General features: G+C 39.3%; 1 protein-coding gene across 8 annotated transcripts in view; it reads left to right on the top strand.

The window, feature by feature from the left end:
- Positions 1-27456, top strand: part of RAPGEF2 (Rap guanine nucleotide exchange factor 2) — a 190978-nt gene that overhangs the window by 1444 nt on the left and 162078 nt on the right. The window contains exon 1 of one of the 8 annotated variants that reach the window (XM_064510909.1): positions 9801-9927. The exons of 6 other annotated variants lie outside the window; for them this stretch is intronic. The gene's annotated coding sequence lies outside the window, so the exon portion shown is untranslated. Of the gene's footprint in view, positions 1-9800; positions 9928-14265; positions 14286-27456 lie in introns of those variants that run through there. One more of the 8 variants, XM_064510910.1, reaches the window with a different exon arrangement.

A 27456-nucleotide genomic window follows, 5' to 3' on the forward strand; every position in this document is an offset into this window, starting at 1 on the left:
TGGTATGTCCTGAAAGGCAGAGGAGGCTGGCGGCTCCCTCTTGGGAAAGGTGCCGCTCGTAAGCTTGCAGCAAGGGCCCTTTTGTTGGCAGGAGCTTAAACTCCCGTGAGGAGAGCCCGGCGGTGGTGTCGGACCTCGGGAGATGGCTATCGCGAGATGGGCTAGCATGGAGGCTGGCGACCGCTGAGAAACCAGTCGGTCTGGTGCTGGGCGGCCACCAGACTGGGCTGGGGAGACCCGACTTCCCCGGCGAGGGCTGCAGGTCTGCGCCAGGCCAAGCGTGCTTGTAGACTTGGTTGTGGCCTCGCCAGTCGGCCTTTTCCTTGGTAGAAGGGCAGGAGAGAGAGAAATGACGCGGTGAAGAAATTGGCTTGAATGCAGCGATAAAGCCAGTGTGAGGGGCACGGAGCAGAGAGCTAAATCGGGAGCGCCAGGGCTGCATTAATGCTGTAAAACTTCCAGGATCAGCAGAGCGAGAGCCTGCTGTGGCCGTCTCCAGGGGAGAAGAAACCCACCCTTAGAGCCGTGAAGCTGACGCTGGCCAAAACAGTCCACGAATAGGACCAAATCTGTGGGAAACAAAATGTGTCGTTAGCACGGGGAATATTTGGAACTGGTGATCAGATGTGCCCTCCTGGTGCTCCTGGTGAGAGCAGGGCTTAACGAAGGAAAATTCCTTTTCCATTTTCATGAACGTCTCATCTGAATGGAGGGGGTTGAGGAGGTCTTTTTTTAATGTTTGTTTTCCTTTCTGGGAATTATTTCAGTTTTTATCTTATGACAGTGTTGGAATTTGAAAGAAACATGCGTTGTGTGTGGTATCTTTCTAATGCAGTTATCAAGCAAAATTTTAAAAACCTTTCTTTATATAGAGACACAAAGACCTTGGGTTTTTTTTTTCCTCCCTTAAAGTAACTTTTAACTGTCTCTATTTTTATTTCCTTGTATTTAAGCCATGTTATCTTGTAAAGGTAACTTTTCAGTTTTGTTTTTTGAGCAATCATTAGGTATCTTTAGGTTGAGAGAGGGTTGGAAAGAGGAAATATGTTTATCATATCCATGTCAGTGCAGGAAAGAGTAGGAAAGGGGTATGCTGGTAGTGGGTATTTGTTGCTTATTTGCTTTAACAAACTATTCTGGGGCTCAGCTTCTCCTAACTCGTGAGGGTGTAAATATGCATCTGATGTTACTATTTTGTCCTAGATTGTCATGGTGCAAATTTAGCAAAATGACTTCACTGCAGGCTCAGATGGGAGCAGTGGAATGACTGCAGCATAACAAGCTCTTATTTGTACAGTTTCGATAACTTTTAAGTGTGATAAAAATTGTTGGAAAGAAAAAATTTAACTTTGCACGAGCTTCTTCCGTAGTGTAAAGGTCTTTCTGTAATTTTGGACTAGATTGATTTTTCTTTTTTTTTCTTTTTTGAAAGTAAACTGAGTATTCTGAAATTGCTTTGGAAAATCCTTAGCTTCATCTCTTTGGTGTGTCCTTGTTTACAAAGCCTTTTTGAACTTTGTGAATTACAGCACAACACTCCATTGACTAAAGAACCTCGAAAAATACGAAAAATCTAGAATGAATGTGACCTGTGCTTTAACACGTCTGTTGTGTAACAGGGCTCTTCCCTTTAATTGCTTTATTAAACGATTCCTTTTCTCTTTGAAGGCTTTAACTAGGAAGTTAATTTAACTTCTTTGGGGAATCTAGCATCTAAATGTTCATAAACTACAAATGGTTTTATGCCCTTAAGCTGTGTATAGTAGCAATCTGTTTTTTTTCTCCAAACCTCTTTTTATATGAGCTTCATAGCTTCAGGTCTTTTCAAAACAATTTCTTATTTGCTTCAGAAGTCAGCTTAGAAAGTGTGCAGTTTTATCTAGTGTATCTAGTATGAAAAAATAGGCCCGGTTTTGTTTTCACCTTAAAAAAAAAAAAAAAAAAAAAAAAAAGAACCTTAAGCTTTATCATAACAACTCATTTTCACGGTATGTTACATGAATAACTCAGAAACTGCACATACTAGTTCACTGTTTTCATGCCAGGTAATGACGTCTGAAGGAAGGTTTTTTTTTTCTTTTTTTTTTTTTGAATGTATTCCCTAAATACGTTAGGTGCCTAATGTTTTCTTCTGGAAACTGTCGGTGTGGTACATTCAGGCAATTCAGTGCAGTAGTAACAAACAGCAGAGAAATGATGACAGACTGCATTTGAAGAGGAGAGGGAAAGACTAATTATTCTTGGTTTGGTGCTAGTACGTCACTTAATGTCAGAACACATCTAAACAGGATGCTACTGTTTGGCAGATATTCCCTTCTCAAGCACTTGTGAGAAACAATGGTTTAATTATAGGATGTACCTATGCCTTTTCCAAATAAACTTCCAGCTTGTTCTCCAGTTGTGTTGTTTTAAGCTTGTAACCACTGATAGTCTGATTGTGTGGAATCAGACTTTTAAGATAAGACAGAAATGAGCACTTATTCTTGATAGAGGGATCTGTTGGCAAGTAAATATAGAGCAGTCTAGTTTAATGGGATCATAGAAAATAAGTGGGAGTCTTGCTTAGAAGTTTACAGCTGATCTTTAATTTCAGATTTAGTATGTGTGTACGTATCATGTATGGTAGAGGACTAAAATTAACTTTTTCAAAGTGCTTGTTTGATATTTCTTTGAGTTTGGAAAAGAAAAATTTAAAAACTTTTTAGATTTTGGTGAATTTTGTTGTCAGGTTTCTTCACTGTCAACGTGCTACTGTGTTACCATCTGTTTCACACTAGTATTTAAAGATGAGCTTATCCCCTGTTGTCATGATCCTTAGGAGCTGGTTCCGTTGTGAGTTCTGTTGCTGGTTCTGGAGGTCTGAGCAACGTAGAGGACCATGACTGGCAGCTAATGCCCCATATTTTTGAGTGTAGTACATCACTGTAACGATCTTTCCATCAAGGATCTCAGAACGCTCCCTAACGTGGTTATTTAGGAGAAGCTTGGTTTGAGGGTAGATGCGCCTCTGCAAGATTTGGGATTCTGCTTTTTGGGAGCCAGTTTGGCCAAGAGAGTGAGATTTGGCTTCGTTCTTGTCTCCGCTTCCCGGGATAGCGTTCAGGCTTTCAGCTGCCTACGTTAAGTAATTCTGAAGTGCAGGCGTGAGAAGCTTCCACGTTTGACATTTTGTGTGTGGTTAGCAACGCCACTTAATGAAGAAAGGCAGTTGCAAATTCTTGGTCCCGGCGCTTCCCTCTTGTTTGGCAGCTGGCCTGAAGTTAAAGTTGCCATCATAAAGTCAACTGTAACTGTCATTGGTCTGAGGAAAACAAACAGGAACCCTCCAGACACTGCAGGATTTTGGAAATATGTTAGTTAACATCCTTAGAAAATGAAGATCTGGTGTCTGATGAATTGTAAGGAAGAGTCAAGTAGTGTCTCTTGGCATCCCTTGGGCTATAACTGTGTGGGAGAGGTATAGATATAACAGAAGTAGTTATAGTAGCAAGATGCACCCTTGGCCATAGAGGCTTTTCCTGCCATGTTTCAGCATTTAACTGAAAGGATTAAGAAGTAAAGTAACTATTTGGAAGAAATGAGATGTTTACTTGACAAAGCAAGTGATATATTTGTTTAGTATAGAAGAAAAAAATTACAGAATTTATCTCTGAAGTAAATATACTTTTTTTTACTCTTGATAGCTACTCCTGAGCTAGTATTACTATGCAGCCTAATTTTATCTCCTACAAACTTGCATGTGCAAATATGTCTTTATGTGCCTGGTAACTAAGGCTGAAAATCCTCACGTAGCTCAGATTCTTTCTTGCGACCTCGCTAATCTCAGATCGTCAAAAAGTTCTAGAGTGTCAGATTCCAAGCTTCCTCTGTAATTTTTCATGCAGTTCCTAAAACTATGGCTTAGACATATATTGCAACAAGCTTCTCGATGTTCTGCTTGTTCAGGAAGAAAACACTTGTTTTTATTTCCCAGTCTTTCTGAAGGAGGGCACTTTTTCCCCATAGCCACTCACATCTTTGTTGCTGAGAGCTTTGAGAACAGTAGGAATGTAGAATTTCTTATTTCTTTTGCAGTATTACTGCCATATGATATAATACGAGTGTGCTAGTAGTTTCTATATTTGTAGATTTCTGTATCCTCTAGCAGAGTGAGAGTTTCACTGATGCTCACAAGGGCCTCGGCATGATTGGGAAGCCTTTACCTACGGAGTTGGATTTGAAGCCTTGTGCTAAACACTTGTGTGCTTTCTCATTACACTCGAAGATTGGAGCTTGGTTAGCTGTAGGTATCCAAGCCAGTTTTGAAGTAGGTATCTCGGAAACCAGCAGTTCAACTGTAGCAATGTTAAGGTCAGTGTAATTGCCTGCTTGAGTAATTGTCTATTTTGTAGGGTCTGCTTTGCTGTCTGTGCTGAATTCTGCGCTGCTGCGGAGGTATTTGAGCTGGATTCAGACAGACTGGGTCTGTTTGCGTGAGCTGCGAGCATGTTCTCGACAGTCTTGCGGACACACTCTCCTGCAGCTGAAGCTGGGAGCGTGATGATGCTTTTCTTTCTGTAGCAATCTGCCAAGCTGCTCCCTTCTGTAGCTTTTCTGTGTGTTTGCTGGGCCTAAAGCCCAGGAATCTACTCATCAGCCCAAGCTTTTTTTGTCTGCTGCCCTCCTCACGCGCTGCTCAGATGCAAGAGCGTGTGTCTGTACCCGTGGCGGTGCCAAGGGGACGCCGTCTTCCTGCTGCCTCTCCTTCACCCTCTGGTGAGGAGCCAGAGGTGGGGCGACCGTGGCCCCGTGGCAGAGAGGAGGGTGACTGCAAGGAGCACAAGGCAGAAAAGAAGCTGGATATTATAAAATATTGCAACCCTTTGACAGTCTGCTGGGATTTCGATAATAAAGTTGTGTCTGTGAAGGGAAAACGCATAGGGTGAGCAGAGACACAGTCATCAGCAGGAGAGCATAGCGATTGCTGTGGTGAGGCCAGCCCGTCTGCTAGGGCTGATAATAAGCAAAATCATCAGTTGAACTTTTGAGACAAACGTGACCTATAGTTTTTGCTTGCCATGGAAATAAAACTGTAGATCATTAAAAGCAAATGGCACAGTACTTTATTTCAAGCATTTTCCCACAGTCATGTTTTCCCTTAGTGTGAAGGTTTAGTGTTCCATGGGTTATCAGGTTATTTCTAGAAAACACTTGGTACCTGGAAAAAAATAATTAAATGTAATCTCAGAATATCTTCATTTATTTTATGCTTCTTAGAAGAGAGATTAAATAAGTTTTTAGTAAAACAGTTGCTGTTCTTTGTTTTCTAGGACTTTTAAAGTCTCTTTACTTATGCAAATCATTAATGAGTGATAGATTTGCTCTCATGAGTTACTGATTTGATTTTGATAGCTTTTTTCCTAAATATCTTTTTAAATGCTGCCTCCTAATCTGTTGGTATGTTTCAAAAGTAATCGTACTGAACAGTCATTATACGAACTCTGACTTCCTTGCTGAGGTTTTTTTTTCTTTTTTTTGTATCCTCATGAGAAAATATATTTTGGCTTGTCTTTTGGGAACTTTCCCACAGTTGGAGATCTAATTTTTGCAAGGTATTGTTTGGGAATTCAAAAGGAGCCCTGGCGGAGAGATAGTTCCACAAAGAATCTTTGTGAAGGGCAGCCGAGCCTGTGGGTGCTGCTTGCTGCAGCCAGTGCTGCAGATTTAATTTGCTGGGTATATTTTGTATGAAAGGATATATTTTAAGAAGTCTTGAAATGGGAGTGGTGTTTCACTTCTTCTTTTCTGAAGTTCATAAAGTCTGCTACTCTTCAAGAAAAGAGATCTACTGCAGGGTTTCTCTTATATCTTTATTTTGGAATTAAAATATGCTATTTGTTCTCAGTGCATTTCTGTCTTATGCACACGTGTCTGTAGACATATTTCTTTGTGCATCTGTCTTTTCTGAGCTGAATAAAAGTGATTTGATACTTGATTATTTCAGCAGTACAAAAAATTTTTGCTAACCATATAATAATGAGAAGTATGTATATCATTACCTGATTAAAACAGTGAAGGAATAAAAATAGTTAAAATATTTTTATGTTCTTGGGGGAAAAAAAAAAGCATGAGCTTCTCATCTCTGATGAAAATCTGAGGAATTTGGTTGTATTAATGTTTTTCTAGTTAGGAAGACTTTTCCTGTTTTTTTTGCCTTATTTGTAGGTACTCTGATAATCAAACACTTCAAATAATATAGTGGAAATGCATCTAATACCAGTGTAAAATATCTGGGAAAGTGTATTAAGTTTCATGGGAGACGCATTGGTCAAGCATATCAGTTAGCTGTCTTTACAAGGCTTTTTGTTTTTGTTTGCTTTGTTTTTTGTTTCTTAAAATAAAGTAAATAAACAAATGGCTTAATAAGCAAAGAGGTTTATTTTATAGTTTATGAAGGGGAAGATACATCCTGCTACCCATGGACTGATGCTCGTAAACTTTAGAGGGTTTTTTTTCCGGTTTGTATTTGCGGTTCTGCTGTATTTTTAAGGATACTTTACCTCCCATCTTTATTTTGCATTTTCTGTAGTGGGAAAAATCATGATGCAGTTTTCTTCATTTGAAATTAATCATTTATTTAGACTCCTTGTCCTATTAACCAAAAAATAAATAAAAATCTTACAGGGGTTATATGGGATAAAGGATGTTGCGTAAATGTGGTGTGTAAGCAGAAGATGGAAAAAGAAAACTGTACCACCAGTACAGTTGCAAGAAGCCTCTGCTTGTGATTTTAGTTGTTAAAACAGAAGGCTAAATTTTTTTACAATACATCATTATATTCTTCCAGCAGCAAAACTTGTTTAAGAGCTTTGTTTCCCATGCTCATGTTTTCTGCTGCCTCATTTGTGCTGATCCAGCTGTTTGTGTGGCTGCAATGTAAACAGGATAAGTGATACAGTCTTGCTTGTAAAACAAAAGAAAAATGACTTATTCTTGAGAGCTGGTGGTGTGGGGGGGTTGTTTCTGTTTAAAATCTGGGTGATTCAATAATCTGGTGTAGATTACAGCTCCAAATGGCAGTGCTGGTGCAACTGAAGGTGTGATGAACTGTACTGTGAGACTGAGAGTAAATGAGAGTTAATGGAAGCATGTAGGAACCTCCGAAACAGCTCAGCTTCCCTGGGCAGCACAAGATGCTCCATTCTCTGCCACTTTCTTGAAGTATAAAAAAAAATAAACTGTGTGGAATATTGCAAGATTATTTATTCTTGATGCATTTCCTAAAATGAGACTAGCATCACTCATGAGGCATATATACAAGATACTTCTTGAGATGAGTCTTCTGTTTTGGTTTGCTCTTCTAAGGATTAACCTCAGAGGAAGCTTTTGTAGTAAGTCTCTCATTCTGATTTTGTTTTGGTGAAATATAGCACTGGTAAGCAAAGCAGGTAGTAGCACTATTTTGGCATGCACTGGGTTTGGCTAAGGGATGCTAAGGCCTGACACACTTTTGTACATGCAATACTGAATTACTTTATCTACATTGCTGAGTTACGGTAGCTGAAAGATGGATTCTGGGCTGTTTTTGTAGGGGGTAAAGATGTGAAACTTCAGTATGCAAATTCAGCAACATGCGAACGTTCCCATGTATTATCTGAAGTCTATTAGGACATATCTAAACTGTGTAACCTGTAATGTTTTTGTTTTGACTTTGAGATAGGGTGCTGCTTAATCTTGTCAGGAAACCCTCCCACCTTTTGAACAGAGCGCTTTCTCAAAACACTTAATCTTGCTAAATTCAACAGTACTTTACAATTGTGTGAGCAGTAATCACTAATTTGAATGTTCGCGTGGATTTTGACTATTGTCAAAGGACATATTGGAATACCCAACGTACAAAATAGTAAATTCTTTGGTGCATTTTGAAGTGAAATGGAGAGACTTGGCCATGCAGTACTACAGATTTCTTTGTATCCATTGTCAGTGTTTCTGCAGGTGTCGGAAATGTCCTCCTTAATCTGTGCAGGCACAAACCGCTAAGACACGGTGGCTGTTAACTTATTTTTATCAGTGTACAGTAGCTTATTCTGTTTGAAGGTGGCATGGCTATAATAATAAAAAAGCAATTTTGCTTGTGTAGCTGTGTCAATGTTTTGAAGTCATGGTATTTTACTATATTTATATGTGATGGTACTTAGTGTAGAAGTAGCTTTGATCTTTATAAGTAAACCACTATAAAATTAAAAAAATGGTTATGTAGTTATATCATCAAGGAAGAGCAGGCTCTACAGCGAACGAGAGGATGTTGTAAAAGTATCACTAGGTGATTAGGAAAGTGATTAGAGAAGTGAGGAGCTGGCGCTGATGGTCATACTGTGGAATTGTACTTGCAAAATTGCTGCTTGAGCCTCGAGTAACCAGAGTCCCCCAAAAGATTCAAAAACTGAAAAAAACCCCCCTTCTTAATGGGAGATTTACGGAGCTCATCGTACTCAGCTTCTTAAGGAAGCACTGAGAGTGATGCAGGTGCTGGGTGCTGCCGAGGGGTGACTTGTGGCAAAGATGTTTTGTGATGTTGGGCTATTTTTATCCTGATTACTAAGGCTGTAATAAGATAGTTGCTGACAGCTGAAGTAGTAATATATTCAATCTTGATGTGAGATGTGATTTCCTGTTGAGAGTGGTTAAAGATTGGGAGCTTCTCCAGTGCGAGCAGTCAAGCCCTCATCGATTGAAATCACGGAAGTATTATACCTTTATAAAATGTTAATTAACTTCTGGAAGAAAATATGTTGAGCATGTACAGAAACACGATTTGATTGTATTGGTCACTTTCTGGCTGTAGTCTCAAAGCAACAAGTAGCAAATGTATCTCAAGAAAAACCCCAGGTTATTGCTCACGTCAGCAGAGCATGAAGAGTGCTCTGCTGGAGGACAGCACTAGCAATGAGGTTCTGCACCGATTTGCTGTCAGTGCTCTGACTTACTAAACTCCTCTTTATTATGGTTAAACAGTTTGTTGAATATGTTCCCTGCTAAGGAGGTAGCAGCCAGTAAACACCAAGCGAAGTAATTTTAAGTCTGAATTACAGCATATGGATGGATAACTGTGAGGGTCTTTGAGCTGAGTTTCATGTTTTCTGTGGTACCTGCTGCACACATTTCTAGGTGGTACGTTAAATTGCTGGGGTCTGTGCTGTGTCTATGACACAAAGCACAAAAACTAACCTGTGCAGACTGCGCAGAGCTGACTGGCCTGAAGACTGAAGTCTTTCCCGTGCGGTGCGGGTGTGGAGACGCTGTGTGTCTGCTGTGCCGGCTCCGTGCTGGCCGGGAGCGAGCGCTTCCTGGAACGAGGGCAGTCGAGTTTCCGTCCTCGTTCGTGGCTTCTCTGTTACTCACTGCTGAAAGCTGCTGATTAGTGCTCATGCCTTGCTTGTCTTCGTGGTGATTTAGTCTGCAAATGCCAACTCGTTGGTCATCGGCCACTGAGCAATCATCAGATGGCAACACAGCTCCAACTCTGCTATTAAAAATGATTTGTGGTAATGATGTCAAGGGAAGGATAGGAGTTGTTGCTGTGGAGAAAAGGAGTATGTTCTCTCTCTGCACTCCCTTAGGTAGCCATCTATGTTAGGGTTACCAGCTTTTATTTTACTGTACTGAGTATTAATGGGTAGCTGGTCTCCACTGCTGTGTCCTCTTGAAGCTTGTAAAACTGTGTTATTTCAGATAAGTCTTTGAGGCATATCACTTAAGTGTTTGAAACATTTCTAGACAATGTGCTGTTGCTGGAGAGTGATGATTACATACCTGGCGTGGTGGGTAGTCATTTCGTCAGTGTTGCGAAGCAGTTCTGAGGAACTGGAGCAAAGAGATTTAAGATGTGCAGTGAAATCCCTGCTGGTTTTGAGTCACATGAGAAGATGGTATATTGCTGGTGCCTAGGTAATCTTTCTTCATTTCTCCCTTCTCTCACCCATTCTTTAGACCTAGTGCTGTGCTACTTTTGTTTTATTACTGTCCTATTAACTTGATCTCTTGTTTTGCGCTTTATAACCTGTGTTGTTGTTAGGGATGGTTGGGTTTTTCTTTTTTTAATTTTGTGGCTTTTAGTGTTTTTTGTTATTGAGAGAGCAGTTAAAAACACAGAGGTAGCTTTGGCTAATTTTTTCTTTTCCAGATGTAAATAAAAAGGGATTTTAATTCAGAAATTAACAAATTGCAACACTGTGTATATATCATCTAAGTAATTTTCCACTTTTAAAGGAAAAAGTGCAAATATCCCCAGTATGTCATCATCCGAATTGGCATATGTCAAGTTTTAAACTTTATTGGATTGATAAACTAGCGTTGGTATTTAAGGTATGTTCAGTATTTGTACGCAGGTTTTGAATATCTGTATATGAATTAATATTCTAGGCAAAGGTAAAAGTTGAGACAAAATAGTGAAATCTTCTTTCAGTCCATATTAGCTTGATAATAAATGAACACTAACTGTGGGGGGAACAGCGCAGTTCTTAGTGGCAAACATATATAAATCCAGTTAGATTTCCTATTGACATTGTTTGCACTTCAGAATATGAATTACCTTGAATTTCTTTTGAACAAGGAATAGTTTATTTGAAATAGATGTGGTAATGATTATGCCTGTATTTAAAAAAAAAAAAAAAAAAAGATAATTTTTAGGTGAATTATTACTGCAGTTAACTGTGCATAGCTCTGTAAGGCGCTTGGGTTTTCATGTGGGATTCCCATTTTAAAAAAGTTGCCTTGGCTGTAGCTTCATGAAGTTTACTCGCTCAAACATTGCTGTTTATTTTTAGATCTTGCTTGTCGCTATTTGTCAGTTAGCCAAATATTGGCCAATCCGGCTATTAAGTAGTTTTTAAAATGCAGCCCCAAGATGCCTTTTTTGGCTGTAGATAGTGAATTAATACCTGCCCTGATTGTTCCAGGGGAATCTCAGTAGGAAACATGCAGCTAGAACTTGCCAGCCTCCTCAACCCATGAAGTGATTAAAAATAATAGATACTCTCTTATTAAATGTTGTAACCATTGCATAAGGTGTTAAACTGAATTAATGTGGTAAAATGGGTGTAGGAGTCTCTGGTGAATTGCTTGGGCACATTAAAAGACTTAGATGATGTTACTTATTATCAGTAGGGAAAAATATTTCTGAATCAGTTTTTTGTAGAACGAGCCAGGAGATAATGAAGAAATAGTGATTATTACAAGTGCCAGTGTGTACGGTGTTAAGATATGCCAACTTGTGCCCTTTGCATTGCTTTAGGGTAGCTATATCAGAATTTCTTTTAAGGAAAAGATGCAAATTCTACTTTACACGAGTGACACCTGATCTCTCACTTGATTTCTTTTTCCTATTTGTCTTATTTATAGATGTCTTGAGTCTTGGATTTATCTGACAACTAAGATCAGGAAGTGCCCTCGTCCAAAAATACTACTTGTTCTGGGTTTCTGGTATGTCCCCTCCCCTCTCCTCTCCAAAGGAACTGTGCAGAAAGTATTTTTCCACGATGAAACACAGATCCTTGGCTCTGCAGATTCTGGGCTCCGCCGGCTGTGGCATGCGCGACTTCACTTCCAAAAACGTGACTGGCATTTTCTTGCAGTCATGTCTCGTCCACATCAGTTAGACAACTGTTTGATTAAAGTGCAGAAGGCATATTTTATTTTGAAATCTTACCGCTCTGAAGAGTGTCTACATGAGGGCTGGGATGTGGAGGAAGAGCAGTGTAGGCTGCATTCGGTTTGGCAGGGCTTATCCCATGTGGATTTTCAGATGCCTGTGATGACTTTATTTTAAACATGGGCATATATATAATGTGGGAGATGCTCACCCATTCCCTTGTTTCCACCAATGATTTAAGGACATGGTCTTGATGCCAACATCCCTTTGTGTCTCCTGCTTTGGTGGAGGTCAGAGTAAAAAGCACAAGATGATGAAACGGCCCTTTCTAACGCATGCAGCTATTTGCTGATCCTCGGTAGGGAAGGGGTTCTCCCCCGGCTGCACACAGGAGGCAGTTATGTAAACTAGTCTTCTGGGTATGGTAATCCTGAGGGCAGCAGACGTGGGGATTCAATGAATGCTTTAGGTTAAATATCTGCTTTGTAGGAGTTGGGATTCTACGCAAGATCCTAAATTCTTGATTAATTTCCCACAAACAGCACTGCTTGGTCGTTAATACTGGTTCTGTTCTGCTTATGCAGCAGAGTAACTCAGCTTGTACCCTTTTCATATGGCCACTTACAGCAAGCAGGTACCTTGAAGTTTGAGGAATAGCTCTTGCTATAAGGAATTTAAAACTAAGTTACCTTTGATGACAAGATTAAAATAATCCTTAACTAAACATAGCCCCTGTCCCCAAGTTGTCTCATGATGGTTCCCCCCTCTTTTTTGTTAATTTTATTTTATTTTTAGAACGTACATACTTATTCAGAGTACTTACTGATGACCTGTAACTACTTTCTTTTGTAGTACAAATTTGACTGTATGTTATATTGACTTATTTGCACTCCCTAATGACTATTTGGTCATTTGACTTTGTTTTATATTGTTTTATACTTCCATGAAAGTACATTTATGCAGAGTAGCATTTCAAGTGGATTCAGACTTTCTTCATGCATGTCATGTTAATTTTTTACTTACTTGGAGAATTTTAAAAGGAAATTATTCCTAGGGAGTTATTTAATTTCAGTTCATTTCTCAGAATTTAGCTGTAAAGAAGTTGGTAAAGATTTTTCTGTAGTTTAAAAAAAGAAAAGTAAAGAAGTGATGCGTCAGACCTTCTGTTAGGCAGAAGATTCTGTCTTTTGATTCAAGATAGATACAGAAAATGATGCATCAAAAAGACCCCAGATAGAGACAAAATATTGACCTGATAAAAAGCCAGGTATGGGAAAAGTGTTGGACTATTTAATATGGCATCACCATATATCACATTTCATGGGTCCTTCTTGTGTGTCAGCCTGCACACTGTCCTGGCATTACCCAATTCCAGTTGCTGGATGAGCAGAAGACTTTGTTTTTTCTCTCTAGCTTGAGACTCTCCCAGTTATTATCAGCTGCTAGTTTATCTTGTCTGCTGCTCTCATACGCTAGGTGCGGTAACTTAAATGCTGCCTTATCTCTTTTTGCATTGTTTCCTCTTGCGTAAAAACAAATGAACAGGTAGTCTGGCTTTCCATCGCATATTCAGAATTATGATACTGAAAGACTTTGGAAGCTCTGGCTGCTCTACAGATCTTTTAAAGACAAAACTTGTGCTGAATGAAGCACCTCTGCTTTCAGCCATTTCTATTTGATTCTTCTCCCTGTGGTGCTGTTATTGAGTTAATCTTTTTATTTTGCTGTACTAGTTAAGCCAAATCAGTCCTGTCCTTTTCAGTGCATGGCCACACAGCTGCTTTTGGTGAGCGGCTGAGGAGGAACGGAAATTTTCTTGGCGGCATGGGCTTAGTTGAGCTGAGGCCTAACTTTAACCTGGCAGCATTGGGATAATGCAAAATAATACAGCAGAAGCAAAGGGGCTGTGCATTTTTCTAGTTATGCTCGTTTCCTGTGTAGTTTCTAAACTTTTTCTGATAATAACAAAGTGAAGTGATAGCAAGTTCTTCCCCGTGTTGTCTTGTCCTGCTGCCTGTACCTTTTCCTTGCTGTCTGTGCCATCAATACAGAGCATCAGTAATGGGGGGCAAAAGGGCTGCCAGTGGCTGAAGGAGAGTATCTTCAGCTGCGTTTGGAGGTAGTCCGCAGGGCTCTATACTGGCACTACGCTTTTTATATGTGAAGGTGTGTACAGAGGCACCACAAATCATCTGCACTGGTAGAATTGCAGCCAGGGAGGTACTTGCAAACAGTTTCTTGGTGTGTTCAAATTTCTGGGTAAAATTTTTTCGTTGCAAGCTTTTCTGTGTGGGGATCTTTTTCTGCTTGCTTCGTCCTGCCAGAATTTGGCGTTCTCAGTTGAGTTAAAGTTGCTATTAAGTAAATTAAAGTTGCTATTAATATAGATGTAATTATCCTCAGTTTGGACAAATAAAGTGTGCTTTTAAAAACAAAAACATCTTCTCCGTGTTGTGTAGGAGGACTGTAAATACCATAAATGAGTGTAATAGTAAGGACATACTTTCCAAATTGCTATTTCATATTTGGGGTTATGGGTAGAAGAGGAGCAGCAGTTTCTCAGCCTTTCCTCTGTGGTATGTGGTTTTTTTTTGTTTTGTTTTGTGTTTTTTTTTTTTTTTCTGAGGGGGTTGTCATCTGGAAAATTGGTTGGCAAGTAAGTTACTCAAACATTATGTTAGCCTTTAAAGTATAGTTTGTATCCAGATTAAGTACTAATTAATGAATTTTTGTGAAACCCTAAATGTTCAGTTGGATTTCTGTGCAGTTTTGAGAAGCTTTTTCTTGTGCATTTTCTGTTTTTTGGGTTTTTTTTTGTTGTTTTTTGGCACTAGACACGGTGTAGTGGTGGAGGGAATTGTGGATCTGGATACGAAGAAGTGCTTCTATGCCCAGTGTAAACTTGGGAGTGGGGAGGAAAGGTATATTTTTATATATGTATGCAAATACTTCAGTGACATGAAAATGTTTGTACTGTCATTACAGGAGGAAGAGCAAGCAGAGGATTGGAGTGTTTTTTTCAGTCATTTTGACTTCTTAAAAGAGACCCTTTGGGGTATAATATTTTGAGCATTGCTGGAAGTTACTGTGTTTCAAATGATAGCAATGTGGAGAAAAAATTTCTGTGTTTCTGCATTATAACTGAACTGCTGTTCTGTGATTGCTGCCCTGTGGACAGCTGAAGGACATTGCCTGATTAACAAGGCATATCTTAAGGCTTTTCTATTTTCTGTGGCTTGGACTGGTGTAGGCTGCTCTTTGCAGGGACTTGCTAGTTAACTTAGAGCCATTTAAATTAGTTTAGTCTTTAAAAAGTTCATTTAAAAATACTAAAATCACTTTATTTGACCCTCTGTCTTTCTGCTAAACATGTTCCCCTCTTTCTAACACCCCCAGGAAAAGAATAATCTTGCACATTTGGTTCTCGAAGAGCTGCAGAAGGTGTTTCTCATGTGCTGCAGTTCAGCTTGCTGCGCTGGATGTGTGAAGGTCGTGTAGTCCGAGCTTATGCTATATGCGTTCTTGGGTCTTTGTAGTGAGCCCATAAAAATACTCAAAATTGTGTGGATGAGAAAAGCTTTCACCAATCAAACTTATTTTCAACAGAATGATTATTAATGAAACTATCTTTGCACCTTAAGGCTGAACCCTAGATGAATAATATATGAAAAGAAATAAAGCTAAAAGGCTAACAAAAGGTCAGAGTACACTACACATTTCCAGGTAGTTTCTTTTTTCCCCTCTGTAAATTATTTCCCTCCATCTCCTATCCCCAGTGACTTGTTACTTGATTCCTAGTTTTTTCATTTACTGTAGTTGCAGAAGCAAGTAACTTTTAAAGGAAAGTTAAATAAGGAAAATGTGGTTGCTTTGTGAGTTCATCATGGCTCAGCCGAGTTCTTGCTTAAGTACAGCCGAGCTGAGTTTTAAGATAACCCCATTAATTTTGATTCACAGAAACAAGTATGTAAATATCTTGGGTTGAAAAACAGTATGAAGGGCTTCTTTAAATATGACCAGCCTTTTAATTTATATTTCTGCATTTTTCCAATATTTTTGTTACGTTAATTCTGATCAGGTAGAAGTGTGTTTTAACTAGAATCAGGTTGTAGCAACTCCTTGATTTAAATAAGCTGTGTTGGCAAAGTTGCTTACATACTGACTTAAGGAAATGGTGTTGTAATAAATTGCATACAGTACTATACCTGCAGGAGTTTCTTGTGCCTAGACTGGGAGTATCTCAAGAAAGAGAAATTTCTCTGGTGTTTTCTTGTACAGTACTACCAGCATTATTTATGCACCCTGATCACTTTTATACCAGCAAAAATGCTTTTGATCATTTTATATCTGCAAATGCTCATTTTGTTCTGAGAAGTGACATAAAATTGTACTGACAAAGCAGCTTTTGTGGATGTCTCCACTAGCGTCAGCTGGGTTTGACTGCCTCCCTGAGCTGAGAGAGAAGGGAGTAGTGATAATAGCAGCTTTGATTTTCATGGGATTGAGCAAAATGTTTGCAGTATCCTTGGGAGAAACTGAAATAGTCCTCCCTCTCTTTGCAATAGACAAAGGAAATGTGTTGCAACTTTTTATAAACCTTTTTGGAGGGCAAAAAGGGAGGGAGAGAACTGCTAAGATTATGAATATCGCTGTCTGAAATACAAAGTCGTTACGGAGGCTGGCTTAAAAGTAAGGTTTGGACTGGCTCTTTTGTAGCAGTATTTCTGATCTTGCTAGTCTGGCATGTCATTCAAAGAGAAGGTATTACTATGGCAAAGAGGGGAGAAAAAAAGGCAGCCTGCATAGTTTCATCATAAGATGGTTGTTTTGAGGGGCTCAACATTTTACTTTTTCTCCCTTTGTTACAGTGACTTTTAAATTTACTTTTAGTAAAGTTTATTAAAGTAAATTGAAAACAGCCCCTCCTGCCCCCCAATTTACTTTTACCCAGGAAACTACAGGCCAGTCAGCCTCACCTCCATCCCTGGAAAGATGATAGAACAGCTCGTCCTGGATGTCATCTCTAAGCATTTGGAGGAAAAGAAGGTGATCAGGAGTAGTCAGCATGGATTCAGCAAGGGTTGAAATCATGCTTAACCAATCTGCTAGCCTTCTGTGATGGAATGGCTGGCTGGGTAGGTGAGGGGAGAGCGGTGGATGCTGTCTACCTTGACTTCAGCAAGGCTTTTGATACTGTCTCCCATAACATCCTCGTAGGTAAGCTCAGGAAGCATGGGTTAGATGAGTGGACAGGGAGGTGGACTGAGAGCTGGCTGAATGGCAGAGCTCAGAGGGTTGTGATCAGCGGCATGGAGTCTAGTTGGAGGCCTGTAGCAAGCGGTGTCTCCCGGGGTCAGTCCAGTCTTGTTCAGCTGGTTCATGAATGAGCTGGATGATGGACAGAGTGCACCCTCAGCAAGTTTGCTGATGATACAAAACTGGGAAGAGTGGCTGATACACCAGAGGACTGTGCTGCCATTCAGAGAGACCTAGAGAGCTGGGCAGGGAGGAACCTCATGAAGTTCAACAAAAGCAAATGCAGGGTCCTGTACCTAGGCAGAAATAACCCCCTGCACCAGTTCAGGTTGGGGGTTGACCTGCTGTAAAGCAGCTCTGTGGAGAAGGACCTGGGAGTCGTGGTGGACAAGAAGTTAACCGTGAGACAGCAGTGTGCCCCTGTGGCCAAGAAGTCCAATGGTATCCTGGGGTGCATCAGGAAGAGAGTTGCCAGCAGGTTGAGGGAGGTGATCCTCCCCCTCTACTCAGCCCTGGTGAGGCCACATCTGGAGTACTGTGTCCAGTTCTGGGCTCCCCAGTACAAGCGAGACATGGAGCTACTGGAGAGAGTCCCACGGAGGGCTGCGGAGATGATTAGGGGACTGGAGCATCTCTCCTACGAGGAAAGGCTGAGAGAGCAGGGTCTGTTTAGCCTGGAGAAGAGAAGACTGAGAGGGGATCTTATCAATGTATACAAATATCTAAAGGGAGGGTGTCAAGAGGATGGGGCCAGACTATTTTCAGTGGTGCCCAGTGACAGGAGAAGAGGCAACGGGCACAGACTGAAACACAGGCAGTTCCATCTGAATATGAGGAAAAACTTCTTTACTGTGAGGGTGACAGAGCACTGGAGCAGGTTGCGCAGAGACGTTGTGGACTTTCCTTCTCTGGAGATACTCAAAACCCACCTGGATGTGATCCTGTGCTCTAGGTGACCCTGCTTGAGCAGTGGGGTTGCGCTAGATGATCTTCAGAGGTCCCTTCCAACCTCAACCATCCTGTGTTTCTATGATAAGTAAATTTAAAAGCAAGAACAATCTTTCCGTACTTGTATTGCTTGGCTTACAGAACAGTGCTTCTTGGGGGGGAAAAAAGGTGCAGCTAGATAAGCTTTTGACCCTCTTGTGCTGGCAGTATAGTATTTGTGTGTTAATGTATGATGTAGTACTTGTTGCTTTAAACATTGCTTGTGACAACTGGAAATTGAAGGTGAGGCTGCTAATGTCAACTGAAACAACCAAGAGCTTCACATTGCTGATGAAGCATACTTACATGGAAGGCCTATATTCTTTCTTCTTTATTTAAAAACAGGCAAACCATAATCAAGCTGAAGGAATTTATCCATTTTGGTATTGGCGAATATGCTACTAGTGTTAGAGGATAGAAGAATTCAAAAGAGAAGCGATGTTGAAAATTAGTGTATGAAATAAAACATTTAACTAACAAAAAGAAGAAAGTAAATCATTCTTTAAATCTACTCAAACTTATGATCTCCCCCACCACTAAATTCTTCATTTAAAGTAAATCTTTCATTCATCTGTCTTTCATTTAAAAGTAAATTGTTTTATTTCCAGCAGAAACATGACCATCACAAGGACTGAGCCTTTTAATGTCATTAGAAATGGAAAGTTTTTAAGATAGCCAAGCAATTTCTATGATTTCAAATTATCTTGCAGTCTGAAGAGTAGGATTCTTATTTATGTTTGGGATGCTGTTGGTCTCCTCGAGTGTTTATTGCATACAGGGGCTTGAAGTAAAGACTATAGCATACTGCTTGTAAATACTCAATGTTTAAGTTTTCTTTCTCAGTTTTTGGTTTCATAAGCAGTACCAGAGAGAGACGTTATGTTTTGATAATCTGAAAACAGATCCGTTTCCATTATAACTAAACAGTGTTTTAGGAGACAATGCTGGCTGTATAAACTATCAAGGCAAAAAATAGACTTCCAGTAGTCCAAGGCTTATTTGTTTTTCATAGTTGCATTGTTGCTTATAAGAAGGTTTGCAAGTTGCTTTATTAAAGCTTGCTCTGTAAACAAAGGGAAAGGTTATCTTTTTTTTTTTTTTTTTTTTTTTTTTTCCCCCCCCTCCTACTCGATGGTTCTTTTTATATTCTTTGAAAACCGGCATGCCAGATTTGGCAGCAGAACTGGCAGTATGTTTTGTATGCTGATTTGTTTTTCCCATCTGAAGTTAAGAAATAAGTTTTAGTAGTCATAACCTGGATCTACCAGATTTAAAAGTGAATCATTTTAGCTCTTTTGACAGCATGTGTTGTGTGTAGCAAAGAGAGAGAGTAGTAAGTAGATGAGTGGTCCGTCAGCAGCTGCCAAAACTCTACGCTGGATTTAAGCCATAGCTATTAATCAGTTCTGCTAGGAACAGGAAAAAATGCATCAAAAGCCTTTGGGCGTTGGGAGGGGAAATTCCTTCATCTACTACATAGAAAAATATGCTTTATTTAGTGATACAGCAGCCTCTTAAGTGGTCTGAACTAGCAGAGTTACCTTTAAACCGTGTTTTAGTTATGTGGATTTCAGTTTTTGCGAATATACTAGTAATAGGTATTTCTGAGAACTTAACTTAGGCTATCAAACATTCATGGAAGGCTGCAAAGATCTCATCTATTAAATTTTCTCTAAACATAGGTGTTTCTACAGACCATATAATGGAGGACATGAATAAAAATTGGTTCTATTGCTTATTTCAGGTCTTGCCTATAGAGATGCTTCCTCTATATTCCTGCCCCAAATCTGTGTTTGAGGCCCAAGAAAATAACACTGTAGTATTTTTAAGTTATAAATTGTGCCATATTGCAAAATATTGAGACTTCTTTTACTCGTTGTGTGCTGTTGCTAACGAAATATATATTGTACTGAATTGAAGGCAGAACTCTAGAGGTGGGTATCTTTGTGGAACCTGAACAAAATGTTTTCTTTCAGATGTACATAAGCTTCTTATACTGCTTAACTTTTTCAAATTTAAGGGATGTATGTAGCAAACCCCCCAAAATGAGTCATTTTTTTCTCAGGAAACTTTGAATGTTCCATTTCAGGAAATGGGAATATAAATAACCTTCTGTAAGAAGGTTGAGAATTCTGTGGTTAATATAAAATTTTAGTGATAGAAACTGGAACAGTAATATTTTTCAAGGCCCAGAATGAATTAAGTGCGAGTCACCAGTATTGGTGCATCGCACAGGTTTTAGAAAGATTTTTTTTTTCTGATATCTGATGTCTTTCTAGATATCTAGTGCTAGAATAGTTGCAAAGATTGGAAGCCAACTCTGCTACTTTGCAGGTTCAGGTGGAGATGGCAAAAACTGAGAACTTTTATTTATATATTTGTTTTCTTCCATCTATGCTTGGTGAGATATGCTTAGTGTCTTCTTCGCAATGTGCATTATTGCCGTGATTACATCTCTCTTAATACCTTGAGTTTAGGGCCAGCTCCTGGAATCGTCAGGAAGGGGAAAGTACTGAAAGTTTCCAGCTCGCTAAGTGGAATTGAGTATTTGGAGCACACACAGCTACTGTGCCATGATTTTCCCTGGAAGTAATTCCTCAGTGTGACTGAAAACATACATTTATTTATAAAACTGTAATATTCTGGGAGACGTCACCCAGCATCCTGTGGTTAATACCCTAAGTTTATATAAGAAAGAGCTGTACATCACTTAGAAAATTCCTTGGTATTTTTTCTTGATTATTTATTACGTTTTCTTTGTTTGGAACTCTTCTTCTTGTCTGCCACAGTCCAGACTGTTGTTTATTTAAATTCTGATATCCAGCAAAATTTAACTAAGATAAGTGTGGGCTGAGATGGGTGTGATTATAACAGCTTTTTGTTTGGATTTGCATCTTTAAAACAGTGGATAGGGCTATTAAAAAAAAAGTTAATAAATGATTTAATATACACCAGTATTTTTTATTTATACTTGAACTGATAAAACCTGGATTTTTCTTATGAAACTATTCTGTATAGACTGAGAATTAAAGCAACTCTTAGGCCACGTAAGGAATAGCTGCCTGTCAATAGATAAAATGTGTTGTTTCTGTTGCATAGCGATTTTAAAACTGTCTCATTATAATGTAGATCAGGACTGTAGAAAAACATCTATTCTGCAGTGGTGGATAGCTGTTGGATCACTTAACTGAGCTTGTGTATTTACTTGAGTGCAACAGTATTTCACACCAGACCAAGAGACCTTAAAATTTTCACGTGAGTTCTGCACGTAGAATGCTGATGCTTCCCTTTTTCTGCCGAAACTTCTAAAATGTGTCCTCAGTGAGAAAGTAAATCTCACTACAGGTAGTTGCCTATCTCTTAATTTGGAATTTGATTGGCAATATACTTCAAAATGCTCTCTGTGTTTTAGTTAGGTGTTCTGCATATTGGGCAAGTGAATGACTGAAATGAAGCCCTCTTTGTGACTCTGAAAGAGGCCTGATTTGTGCTGGGTGGAATATTTTTGATTTTATGCTACTGTGTGAAATGCAGCATTTAATTGAAAGAAGTAATGCCAGTTCACTCGTGTAGCAAATCGGGAGGAAGCAAACACTGTAAAATAAAAACGCAGAGGAGTTTTTGTATTCTAGGCTTATTAACTTGCTATAATGTCTTTATATAGTAACTAGTAGTATCAAAGCTTTCAATACTAGTAATCTATTCTAGAAAGAGACTTTTATGTATTTGTAGTTCTTCCATTGTTTAAACTCATCAAGAAATTGGTGTAATGATATTGTGGGGAAACAAATTAGTAAAAGTTTAATATTATACTGTAATTAAATATCAAGTTAACACAGTTATCCAAATGGAAATTAACTGTATTATTGGTTGCCAAGTTTGAGTGCTTAATGCTGCTGTGTTTGATACTAACCTGATGATAAAGCCTCTTTTATGACAGCTTCCCTATATTTGGTTGTTTAAGAGGCTTAGCTAAAACCTCTGTAGTACTGAATGGTTTTGTTATACATACTTCTTATTTCCGCTGCTCTCCCAGGCACAGAGGTGTCTGAGATGAACCTCCGAGTGCACACAGGCTTATCCCGTGTCCTCCGCAGTGCGTGGGCTCTAAGCAGAGCTCCTGAAACCCCTGTGTGCCTGTCCAGCATGAAGGCTCTGCTCAAGGTCTTCATCCGACAAGGTGCACCCTTAAATCTTACTTCTGAACGTAGTTATGCAAAGTATTTTAAACACAGAGAAGTACATGTAATGGAACAAACTCCCTAGCAATCTCTCTACGTACAAGTTTCAGGTTGGCTATAAGCCTTTAGTGGCCAGTTGCTGCGAAAGAAGGAACAAGGATTTCTTGTAAGTAATTGTGATCTTGAGTTCTGTACTGTGATTACAGCAATCTGTTAAGGAAACAGATGCATATATGGTTTTTATGGTGTAATTAAATAAGGCCTAGAAAAAAGAGAGTCCTCTTCAGTCCTGATTGTGCAGACTGATTTAGTTTGCAATCTCGTTATTTTAGTTCTTAAGAGATTTTTGTGTTGCTTGGGTTTGGTCATATGCACTACCTGACTGCTGAGATGCTTGTGCTGTAACAGCAGGCATTTCAGCATATCCTACCCTTTTGCAACAGTAAAGATGAAGTTCCGAGTATGTAATCTAAAGTTTTGGTTGGCATCTGGTGTCTATCATGTTAGTGTCTGAGCTCTTCTCCTTAGGAAAACTGCAAAATATTGGCTCTAACCAAGTGTGTTTTATCTCTATTTCTGTAGTCCAGTTTGGATATTGTGGGCCATGACTTGCAAAGGCATACATTAAAGTGCTGAAAGCCTGTAGCTTAGGATCTTTGCTTTCATGGCCTTGGTTTATATAAAGAAAAATATGTAAATATAAAGAACTGCATTGGTCTAAAAGAGAAAGTGAGGTATTTTACCCCAAATAAAATGAATGGTTTGTGCTTTCTAAGTGAACTTAAGAGTTCACCTTCTCATTCTAAAGGCCACTAATCAAATGTCTTACTTAGTGGCTGTTCTTTGTCATGAAAATAGTTTCATAACGTTGTGGTCTAAAAATAGTGACCATATCCCTATATTTTTGTGCAGTTCTAAACAAAAATGCATCCTGTTGATTATGTAGAAATATCCAGTGGATATCTACTTAAAAAAAAATGCTGTTTTGTTTTCTGGAAGATTTAGAGGTGGGGTCACTGATCAGGAAGAGATGTTTGCAAACAGGAACTCCGTGATGTTTTCTGGAAACAAAGACCTGTCTTTGGAGAAAGTGGGTTTCTTTCATTCTGTTTACATTTATATGAACCTCAGAATACCGGATAAGCCAAATGGAAAATAACGTAATCCAATGGAAAATAATGGAAGCCATATTCTTGTAGTACTATCTGATGCATGCTCCTCATTCTGGGGAAAAGCCCAGCAGTCCAGGAGTGTAATGTGCTTAAGACAAAATGCAGTTCATCTCAGTAGTGTGGATGTTGTAGAAGCTGTAACTTGCTCTAGGGTGTATTTGTGCTCAATTTTATACTTAGTTTTTCACCTTTGTTCAAATCATGATTTTTTTTTTTTTTTTCAAAAAACAAAGCTCCTAGCTTGCAACAGTAGATGTATTTGATTTGTTTTCGTTTATAAAGGCCTAATTTCTAGTGTGACCTAATTTTTTAAATAAAAACAGTTAACTTATTGTTGTAACTGGTAACCATGGATCCTGCAGAAAGTAGGGAAGGGTGGATCAGTTTCCCAAGGAACATATGACCCAAATAATGGCATTGTTAAGCATTGACTATTAAATATACAGCATGGTTGAGGAAGGCGGGGACATGAGTAAGTAATAGTGAGCAAAAGATGGAAGCCTGAAATACACTGCAAGGCCAGCCATAGCATAAAAAAGGGAAGAAGGCAGATAGCTGTGATGAGGTACTAGAGATAAATTGAAATCTCAAAGTATAGAGAAGCTGTTGGTATCTGGTACAGAGTAACGAGGAAGATGAAATGCACAATTCTAATACTACATTTCAGTATATAGAAACCACATCTATTATGCAGGTTTCTGACTGCTCTGTTGGAGCAATTTGCACACGCACACAGAAATGAATTTCTGTGGAGTAAAAGCAATGACCAGTGAATCTTGGCTCACCTGAAGAAGTTGCTATCAAAAATATTCTGCTGATCTATAACCCTTCCTAAAGGTAGTTTTCAATGACTTGTCTAGATCTTATTCACTTAGTTTGTCTTACAGCTGTATTTCACTTCTCACCTCCTTATCATGGCTCTTTGCCTTTTTTGATTCAGTAACTTATATTTGGCATAACCTAGTTGAGTGTTCTTGTAAGCTGAGCATAAATTCCTTCTTTTGAAATTGAAATTAAAAGAGGTTAAACATAGGATTAATTTTTGTATGCTTAGACGTTACCTTTGCATAGCTTTGGGGGGGGAAGGGAAGAAGGAAATATGGGTATGATAACTTGCAGGTGTTTTCAGGCCCTGAATTGGGAAAATACTGGTTGGTGTGTGTGAAAGAGGTGCTCATAGTATTAATGGAAAGGGGCAGGAAGGGAAAATGGAATCGGAGTGTTCAGAAAGCCTATTTCCAATAATGAGAAAGTTTCCTGAGGGAGGTCGTCAGAGCCCACACTGAGTCACTTGGTGCTGGAGTGCGCCGGGTGGCTGAGGATGCGTGGTGGAGCACATACGTACGCGCGTGCTAGCAGAGGATGCGCCAGCTGACTCGGTGGTAATCTTAGTTTTTCTGATTCACTTTTACAGCACAGCTGCTGTGTGGGACTAGCTACCGTGTGTGATTGCTGTCTTATTTATGAAGTGCAGATGAATAGGATTCTTTTTTGGTTGCAGAGAGACAGGTTAGAGATAATAAATGATAATAGTTTGGGTAATAGCTTGACAGAGATGTGACACTTTTTTTTCTTTGAATTGTAGTCTCTTGTGCTACAGTAAAAGACAGCTTTCACGTAACAGAAAAGGGTGGTATACAGAAATTATGCTGAAAAAATCCTAATGTGATCTCATACTGTACCCCAAATCCTAATTTTGTCTGTACCTAGAGCAACAGTTCTGATGTTCAGAAGTGCGAGACCATAGAATACGATAGCCCCGAATGCGCAGTAACGCACGTTTCTGCTGCCCCTTCCCCTCCCTTGAAGATTTTGCCTGTTGTAGGAATTTTTAGGAAGTTTTTTTTATGAACCAAACAGTTGTGATTTTTCAGATTATAGTAGAACTTGGGAAAAACTGGGATAAAAACGTTTCTCGTAGAACTACTGATTCTCGGTAGTGGGATTTGCCACTGAGTAGCTATGCAAAGGATAAACATTATGCTCTTAATGTCAATATTTTTAAAGCTGGATTTAGTGTGGACACAAGTTAATGCTGAAAACTGAGTTTAATACAGGAAATCCTGTTTGGGTGCCACTGGGAGGATAACAAAGGAATGTAGTTCAGAAATGAACTTATTTGGCAGAAGGAACGGCTGGTTTTGGGCCCTGTTGGCAGACATTTTAATAGCTCTAGCTGGCTGTTGTGTCTTTTTATTTTTCCCTCCCCTGTTACTGTTGAGGCTACTGTCTCTGTTACCTGTTCTTTTTTTGTCTTCGCTTATTTTCTTTTGGAATGCTATTTTTAATTGGTGCTACATGGCACAACTGCATAATTGACCCCTTACGTTCCAGATTGCTGCTTCCTGTGACATTGGATGTATGGGACTAGTGTCGTCTTACAGTTTTGAACTGACATTTTTCCTTTCTTCCTCCATTCCAGAGCATACTTGTTGGGCATGTGAAGTAGATACTCAGAAGTAATACTAATAAGGTCTAAACTTCTGTTGAAATGATGCTGGACTGCTGTGTGTCTGATGTACGTCTGGGAAGGACTACCCAGAAGGAGTTCAAGGAAGCTACTAGAATGATTTCAGATTTGGAAAAATCTTTGTTGGAGACTTAAATTTTGCTTCTTTTTCCAAAAGTCTTTACTTTGGGGAGGAGATAGCCGCTAGTGGAAATCTGTAGTCTAGTAGAACCGAGTACTGGGAGACTACAAGTTACACTGAAGAAACTGAAAATCTAAATAATTGCAAAGTGTTATTACCAATGAGTGCTTTAGGGAGGGGAATATTTGGGGACTGCTTGAAATCACAGGTTGAATACCATTCTTAAGTAAGTGGAAATAGAAGCTGTAGGTGTGTTACTCTGTGTGGTAGTATGTGATCTGCTGTATGTAGGAGATCAGATTAGGGCTTCTGCGTTTAAAACTGATAAATGGAAGGGCTGGGAATTCCAGCTATACCTCTCGCTAGAATGTTTTGAGGTATTTGGCATAATTTGGTTGCCGTCCAACTTTATGCCATAAGAGTGTTTTAATGGAGACAGGTAATTGTACTTGGCGTATGTTATCTTGGTGGTGTCTGTATGGCTGTCCAGATCGTCAGGTGGAGTCTGGGTTTAATGATGGACTCTGAATTAGAGTCCTTTTAAATTTCTCTTTGGGTTGACATGGAATTACTCAGTGCTTATGATATGAGCTTTCATTAGCAACATAGTGTTTTAAGCATAACTTTGGTTATGGTAGCTTTTCTAAGTTCACTGTGTGCCTGGTCTATTTTGTAGGTGCAAAGCTGTGAATTTGCACATCTATCCCTCCTTCTTCCTTCTTTCAGAGGAATCTGTTTATAACGCAGAAAAGCAACTAAATAACTTGCTAGTGCCAAGGTTTGTGAGTTGCATAATTGCTGTGGAGCATGAGAACTAAACAGAACTGGGTATATACTCCAAAAATTGCCATTTTTCTAAATTTAATTGGTTTTGTTTTTCTCGTTTACTTCCTATGAATGAGGGCTGAATTCAAATCTTGACTTGCAATAAGTATATTTAATAAAAAAATTAAAAAAGGGAAATCAAGAAAGTAATTTTTCGTCTTTAAAGAAAGCATTAAGACTTTTGCTTTCTTGTTAATTGTGGTGAGTTTAAATGTTGAACTGCCCTGGAGGTATTAGTAAAGCAATCCTACTTCCACCGTTCTTCAAGTACTGACCAAAAAGGATGCAGTAGATACTGTACAGATACCTTTTTTTTTTTAAAGCAAATGTTGCTACATAAAGTCTGAGCTGAGAAATTGGCATTAAGTACCATTCTTTTGTATCAGTGTTCAGAAAACAAATTATGCGGGCAGCTTAATATTTTTCCTCAGAAAAGGAGGCCTGTCCCTGGTGTCCACAGCATTTTCCCAGTCCATTCCTCTATCTTTCATTTTTCTTGACATAGCAGAATATCTACAGGTGCATGTGTGTTTCCAAGATCTTAATACAACTGTAGCCAGTTTTAAATTCCTTTGAGTCAACTTTAAGAAGCACAACAGTGGTGGGAGGAGGAGAGGAAGAGGGATAAACAATAGTTTGTATGGCCCAAATTGAGCAAGCGGTCACCATTGCGTGCGGTCTCCCCGATACCCGCGGAAAGCGCGTGGTGGTCTCCAGAGCGTCCACCCTGCCTGTTGTGCCCTGTGCAAGTGCTGTGTGCCCCCGTTTCCGTCTCCAAAATTGTGGTTGTGCTCTTACAGATCAACTTTACTGTG

The sequence above is a fragment of the Dromaius novaehollandiae genome, chromosome 4 (genome assembly GCF_036370855.1).
Source record: "Dromaius novaehollandiae isolate bDroNov1 chromosome 4, bDroNov1.hap1, whole genome shotgun sequence".
Taxonomy (NCBI): domain Eukaryota; kingdom Metazoa; phylum Chordata; class Aves; order Casuariiformes; family Dromaiidae; genus Dromaius; species Dromaius novaehollandiae.